This window comes from Brachycentrus maculatus, unplaced genomic scaffold (genome assembly GCF_059751285.1).
Source record: "Brachycentrus maculatus isolate JH-2025_06_01 unplaced genomic scaffold, ASM5975128v1 h1tg000115l, whole genome shotgun sequence".
Taxonomy (NCBI): domain Eukaryota; kingdom Metazoa; phylum Arthropoda; class Insecta; order Trichoptera; family Brachycentridae; genus Brachycentrus; species Brachycentrus maculatus.
Window position 1 is genome coordinate 575109 of NW_028280868.1, and position 6380 is coordinate 581488.

The 6380-nt window shown below is 29.0% G+C and overlaps 1 protein-coding gene across 1 annotated transcript in view; it reads right to left on the bottom strand.

Annotated features, from left to right (window-relative positions):
- Nucleotides 1-5861, bottom strand: part of LOC148309913 (uncharacterized) — an 81055-nt gene extending 75194 nt beyond the window's left edge. The window contains exon 1 of the mRNA XM_088259299.1: nt 5496-5861. The gene's annotated coding sequence lies outside the window, so the exon portion shown is untranslated. The remainder of the gene's footprint in view (nt 1-5495) is intronic.
- Between the last annotated feature and the right edge of the window lie 519 nt (nt 5862-6380).

Genomic DNA, 6380 nt, shown 5'->3' on the forward strand with positions numbered 1-6380 from the left:
CATGATTTTGATTTGATTGAAAATCATGATTTTAAATTTTTATTAAACTTATAATTTGACCAGTTGTTTATTTTTATGTATCATATTTTGGGATATCTAATATAAATAATATTTTTTTATTTATCATAATTTGGGAGAATCCATATTCTTGTTCAGAAATTTGGGTATCTCTACTTACGAGTTTATTTTTACATTAAATATAAATAATTGTTTTTGTTTTAGACTTGTACTGTTAGGCTTATAAAATATCTGAATACATTGTTTCTATTACATTTTACTAGTTGTCACATCATAAGTTATGTAGATATTTTTAGTAATTCAAAGTATAAGAGTGAAGACAGTAGTAAATATACGGTGTTATAGCAACTAGTCGATTATTTTACAATTTTGTAACATTTTAGACTACCCCGTAGAATAACACTGTGGTAAACGCTTTTGGCTACCATACTACATATTCGAGTTTATTTCCAATGGAAGCAAAATAAAAATAATGAATATATTCTTCATAATAATAGTATGTTGATGCCGACAAACTTATTACCAACATGTTTTTACATTCGCAAATTGGGGCATTCGTAAGAACAATCATACTTTTATTTAATAATTTGTTAATTTATTATTAGATTAAAACCAATATTTTTAGCTTTTCCACTTTTTTATTTGACCAGCGACCGGGTTTCGTCGTTACCGACATCATCAGACTGGTCTGTCCAGTCTGATGATGTCGGTAACGACGAAACCCGGTCGCTGGTCAAATAAAAAAGTGGAAAAGCTAAAAATATTGGTTTTAATCTAATAATAAATTAAAAATGCAATTCCATCACGAAGTGTCAGTGGATAATATAAATCTATTAATAATTTGTTATAAAAAAAAATCACCCATATCTAATATGTATAATTTTACAGTATTTTGAAACAATGGAAATATAAAAAAAATACCTTTATAAATATATATGAAGCAACAAAAACGTTTCAAATACTAAATGACGCCATCAAGACATGTGAAGATGCAAGCTGTCTACCTTAAGAAATATTAAGTATTGAGTGTGTTGCTGTTACATTCGACTGATGTCACTGCCATTGCTGTCAATGAAGATTCATCAATATTTTTTTTTAATAATACTTTTTTTTGTATTTGAATTTATGTTATGTAATGCAAATGTTATGTTTTGTAATGCAGAATTCAAAATAAAGAAAAAAAAAAGATTCAAAACAGATGTTTAAAAGAAAACGTAATGTAATTTGTCAAAGGTAAAAACACTCACAATTCACAGGTACATATATAAACCTAGACGCGTATTCAGATGCAACGTTGTGTTAAAATTTCAAAGCAATCGGTAAATAATTTGAGAAGATGTGAGATTTCAACATCTCTTTGTACAATGAAAAAACAATAAATAGTTTTTTACACATATATTTTATTTAACCAGTGACCTTGTTTCGTCGTTACCAACATCATCAGACAAGTGGGAGGCTAGAGAAAATGTTATTTAAAAAAACTTTTTTTTATCTAAAATACTGTTCCACCAAGAAATGTTCGTACAAAACATGCATGTTCTTCTTTTAAGACATTGTTTTTTTTTATTTAAGTATTTATTTATTCGTTCGCCTCCGTAGTGTAATGGTCAGCGCGCTCGGCTACCGTTCTGGAAGTCCCGAGTTCGATTCCCAGAGGGGGTAAAATAAATATGAGTGATTTTTTCACTGTACTATTTATTCAATATTACCCTGGACTGGTGCCTGAAGCGGAGGGCTGATCACCTTTCCTTCATGTGTAAACGATCAAAATAACACTGCGTTTGTATTACGCAGTGCCCTATGCACCATTGGGGTGCGGATAAGGGTTTTAATTTATTTATTTATAATACACAAAAATATATTTTATCATTTATTTAAATCGTCCTTGTTAAGTGAGATAACAAAACCAAACAAAGAATTCGAATTGGTAGTTTAACAGTAAAAAGGGATCGTTTGCATGACTTCACATGAATTTACCCCGAATAAATTAAGCGATAAAATCTTGATATCTGTCATTTTCGGGTAAACTTCTCTTTTGGGGACTTTTAGTGCATTTTTGTGTGCCCTTATATCATTTCTATTACTTTGTTCTTCGTTTATGCTCTGTCTGCGAAACTGTAACCCGTGATCCGAGTGAACACATTTTAAGATTTGCCGTGAAAACAAATAAACTCATTACCGTAACACGCTTGCTCAGTAAACTGTACCATTATGAAAAGCACCTTCGCAGCACTTAGTGCTTCGCTAATGTTTTATATCAGTAAAACTAGCACCTATTAGTACACCAACTCATTACCCTCACTTCACTCTAAGATAAGCAATAATTGAAACATTCAAACAGCCATTTTACTACGAGGAACACAAAATGTAGGCCTTTAAGAATTATTGTCAAACTAATTCCGTCGGTCTACAAAACACGCTATTCCGGCATGAGCGAGTTGAGTCATATTACGGAGTAGTTTTTTTGGTAGGCTTTTTGTTTGAGATTTGACACAAAGGGTGGCGCTGAACAACTTAACTTCATTTTTTATAATCAAAATAACAATGCGTCAATTCAGTTAAGGTTCAAAAGCGTATATTAAACCAAAATACTGTAAATAAACGATATTTTTACTATGATTTCGATCAACACGCGATAGCATAATATTTTATAAAGCACTACACTTATAATTTTTTCATTCATCCGAGTATTACGTTAATAAATTATTTTTTACATTTTTTTTTAATTTTGTTTTTCATTATCTTCTCTCATCATCGTTATTTTCAAATAGATAATATACCTTAGCCGTACTTTTTGCAAGCATAAACTAGTATAGATATGCAAACGCAAGTACCGTTGACATTGCTGCTATTCTTATTTTTCAACCTACTCTCTCCTGTTTCGTTTTTCATATAGCATGCACTTCGCTTACTTCCTTCACTTACTAGAACTCCATCCTCTCATGTTTTTTCCCAGTTCCCGAGAATCTAGGGCGGAGGACTGACTCCCGCCTTCATATAATCAACGATCGAGTGAACACAGTGTCATTCTATAATTGTTTCATAAATTTCAATTGGTAGAATAGAAATGTACCGACAGGGTAGATGGTATAATTTTTTAATGCTTTCTGCGTTGTACGCTATTGAACTCGTTAACTTTGTTCTAAAATCGCTTATTCGAAATATAAACTGCTTATATCCAGATGCGGTGCGAGTAAAAAAACATGTTTTTCGTACCATCAATTTAATTGATAATTGATATGATATTTTTCACTTATTGAAAACTATGATGATACTTCTGTAAGATTGTTTTTCGAACGTTTTTTTTTGTAATTTGATGTAGACTGGCATATTACGGCTGGTGACTGCCGAATATTTGCAGTTGGTTGATATAACTAGAGCAATTGCCCAAAGCTAAAATTTTACAATTAGAAAGAAGCACAGAGCATCGTATCGAATCGACGCGATGTTGACTCGAGTGTGAACATATATGGGCAGGGCGATTAATCCTGCCTATATTCAGAGGATTTGGAACAAAGAACAAGATATGTTTGAGTTAATATAGATGGCGTAAGTGAAGGAGCGCAGAGTAAAGGATATTTACCAGGCTCTAAAGTAGAGGAAAATAACAATATCGGCTTTGGCTGAGGTACTCAGGTGCCATACCTGTTCTCGTACTAACTTGTCTAATTTGAACGCTTGAAAATGTTTTCAAGTTTTATGAGGATTGATAAGAAAATTAAGTTCCAAATATCTTTACTGTGTATTTTTTTTTATTTGTTATGTTTATGTGTTGTACATACATACATAAATACAAACAAACATACATATGATCAAATATATGTGTATGCATCCATATGGTGAACGTATTTTTAATATTTTATTTATGTGTGTACAAATATATTAAAATAAGATTAATAATATCATATTTCATTCGAAAATTATTCTGTCATGAGCAAAATACCAGAATTTTATTTAGCCGTGATGTATGTATATAAAATTGCGTCTCAATCAATCATATTAAATACTTACAAATAAAACGCTGTATTCTTACATTGTCCTTGAAGAATTTAATATGAGTCATCCTCGATATTTACTATTTTATTTCATGAATATTTCGCATAATATTTTTTTTCTGTAAATCCGCGTCAGACTAAATTCAAAGTACTTTTCCCGAATTTTATTTTTTTATTGTTTGAATTACTACCTCTTTTTCACTGGGTTAAAATAATTGTAAGTGTAATTCAAATAAATTTAAATTATTACAAACGGTATTAAAGAAACTTTACAAAACTAAATGCATGAATAAAAAACTGATGCCCGCTGATGGTTGTCAAGAAATATTTTCGTATGTCAACAATTACTTCCTACTATTTTTTTTTTGTTTTTATTTTTTTTTTAAATATGTTTATTTGGCTGACTGAAAACGGGAAACTCATTCTTAGTAGCCAAATAACACGACGTTTCTTACATATTATATCACTGAGTTCGGTTGGTTTCCAAAAAATATTTGGAAATATTGAAATGTCTAGTAAATAAAGAAATAAAGTAAGTTTTCAAATATTTTTCTCTGATTTTTTCCAAAACATTGAAAACATGTTTTTGTATTAATAAGTGATTTTGCTTATCACTTTCTTAATTTAAATTATCCAGTTACTATTTTACATCATTCTATTTAAATATCGAGTTTTATTTACAATAATTATTTTATAATATTTAATTAATACAAATATTTATTAAATGTTGTCAAAAATTCATTTCTTTGATATTAATATACATTATAAGACTTTTTTCTTTAAATACGGAAACTACATCTTTTAGGAATTCGAAAAGCATGTTTCCTAAAATAAAATAAAAACTTCTAATTAAATAGGTAGAATTAATGAAAATTTTCATTTTTCGAAAATTATTTTTAAGTATAATATTTGGTGGACAATTCTGGATGTCATTCAATTGTCAATTTATCTCGAATCAATTCAAATGCAAATAAGCTTGAAAATTTTCAAATGGACAAAATCAACAAAAATACTTTCTCGGTTGATTTCAAACGAATCAAATTGGTTCATTAAGTCCAGTAAATTTAAGGTAAAAGTAATTACGGTGTTTGTATTTTTTTTATTAAATACCATTAATATTTCAATGGTCCATATTTTTAAAAGAATAAATATTAACAAGTAATGTTAATCTAACATGCGTTAGAGTTTATTTAATTGTAATAAATACACGCATGGGAAATCAAATGAATTATAAATTAAATAAAAACGTAAAATTTTTCTCACGGTTTAAATTAATTAAACAATTAATTTTAAAATAAAGACTCGTGTAATTAAAATATAAAATACTTTATGCATTTTTTATTTTTTATAATTGTTATTTTTCAAACGATAATTTTTGAAATTCATTTCAATTTATTATTATTTTACCACGAATATACGAAAATGCATTGTTAGTGCTCTTAAATTTTACATGTATCAGAAAACAAATATAAATATATTTACCATATTTTTCTAAAATCAATTTAATCACCCACACTCACATAAAAATCGTTATCTTTTAACATTTCACAAAAACACTGAAAAACTTTAAAAATCACGAATTTATAGAAAAAAATGTCTCATATCACTTGTTAATGTTACACAATCACCTCAGCATAAAATAAAACAAAATAAGTTAATAAAATTCATAAATAAACTGAATTGTACATTCAATTGTTTAAAAAAAATTGTTTTCTTTCTTTTGGGAGTTTTGCGGAAGCGTGTTCGTGAAAACTTTAGCGGAGCTCGCAGAAGGATTCAAAGTTAGGTATAAGGTTGTGTGTCTGCTTAATGCTGTCCAACGCTGATGCTAGCCCGGCGTAGACTGCCGCCCGTAGCGGATCGTAGAGTTCCATGCGCATTCTAGTGGGACAGACTGAAAGCAGGAAGCATAACTGAATCTATGTTGGGATACCACACGCTCTTTAATGCGATAACGCAAAAATATTTCTTGCTAATTGGTTACGGTTTTATCCTGTTATTTCATAATGGAATTGTATTTCATTAATCACATATAAAGTACACTTTTTACCGCACAAAAATAATAAGTAATATTTGAAAAAATAAAAATCTGCACTCTTAAAATTTCCTTCAATAAATTCCGTTTGTTTACACATCTTAAAATATTCTAGAAATGAAATGTTTAAATTGTATTCTTGATGAAGCAAATATATTTATTAATTAAAAACTGATCACAATATTGGGGCATTTTCACAAAAAAAAACTAAAAATGGTTGTTTTCACATTACGTTTCTATTTATTAAAAGCTTTTAAACAACATTTTAGTATTAAAGCTGCATATAGCCTGTGTCCTCCTTTTTTGTATTCAGCGTTTAAAACTAGAGCAGA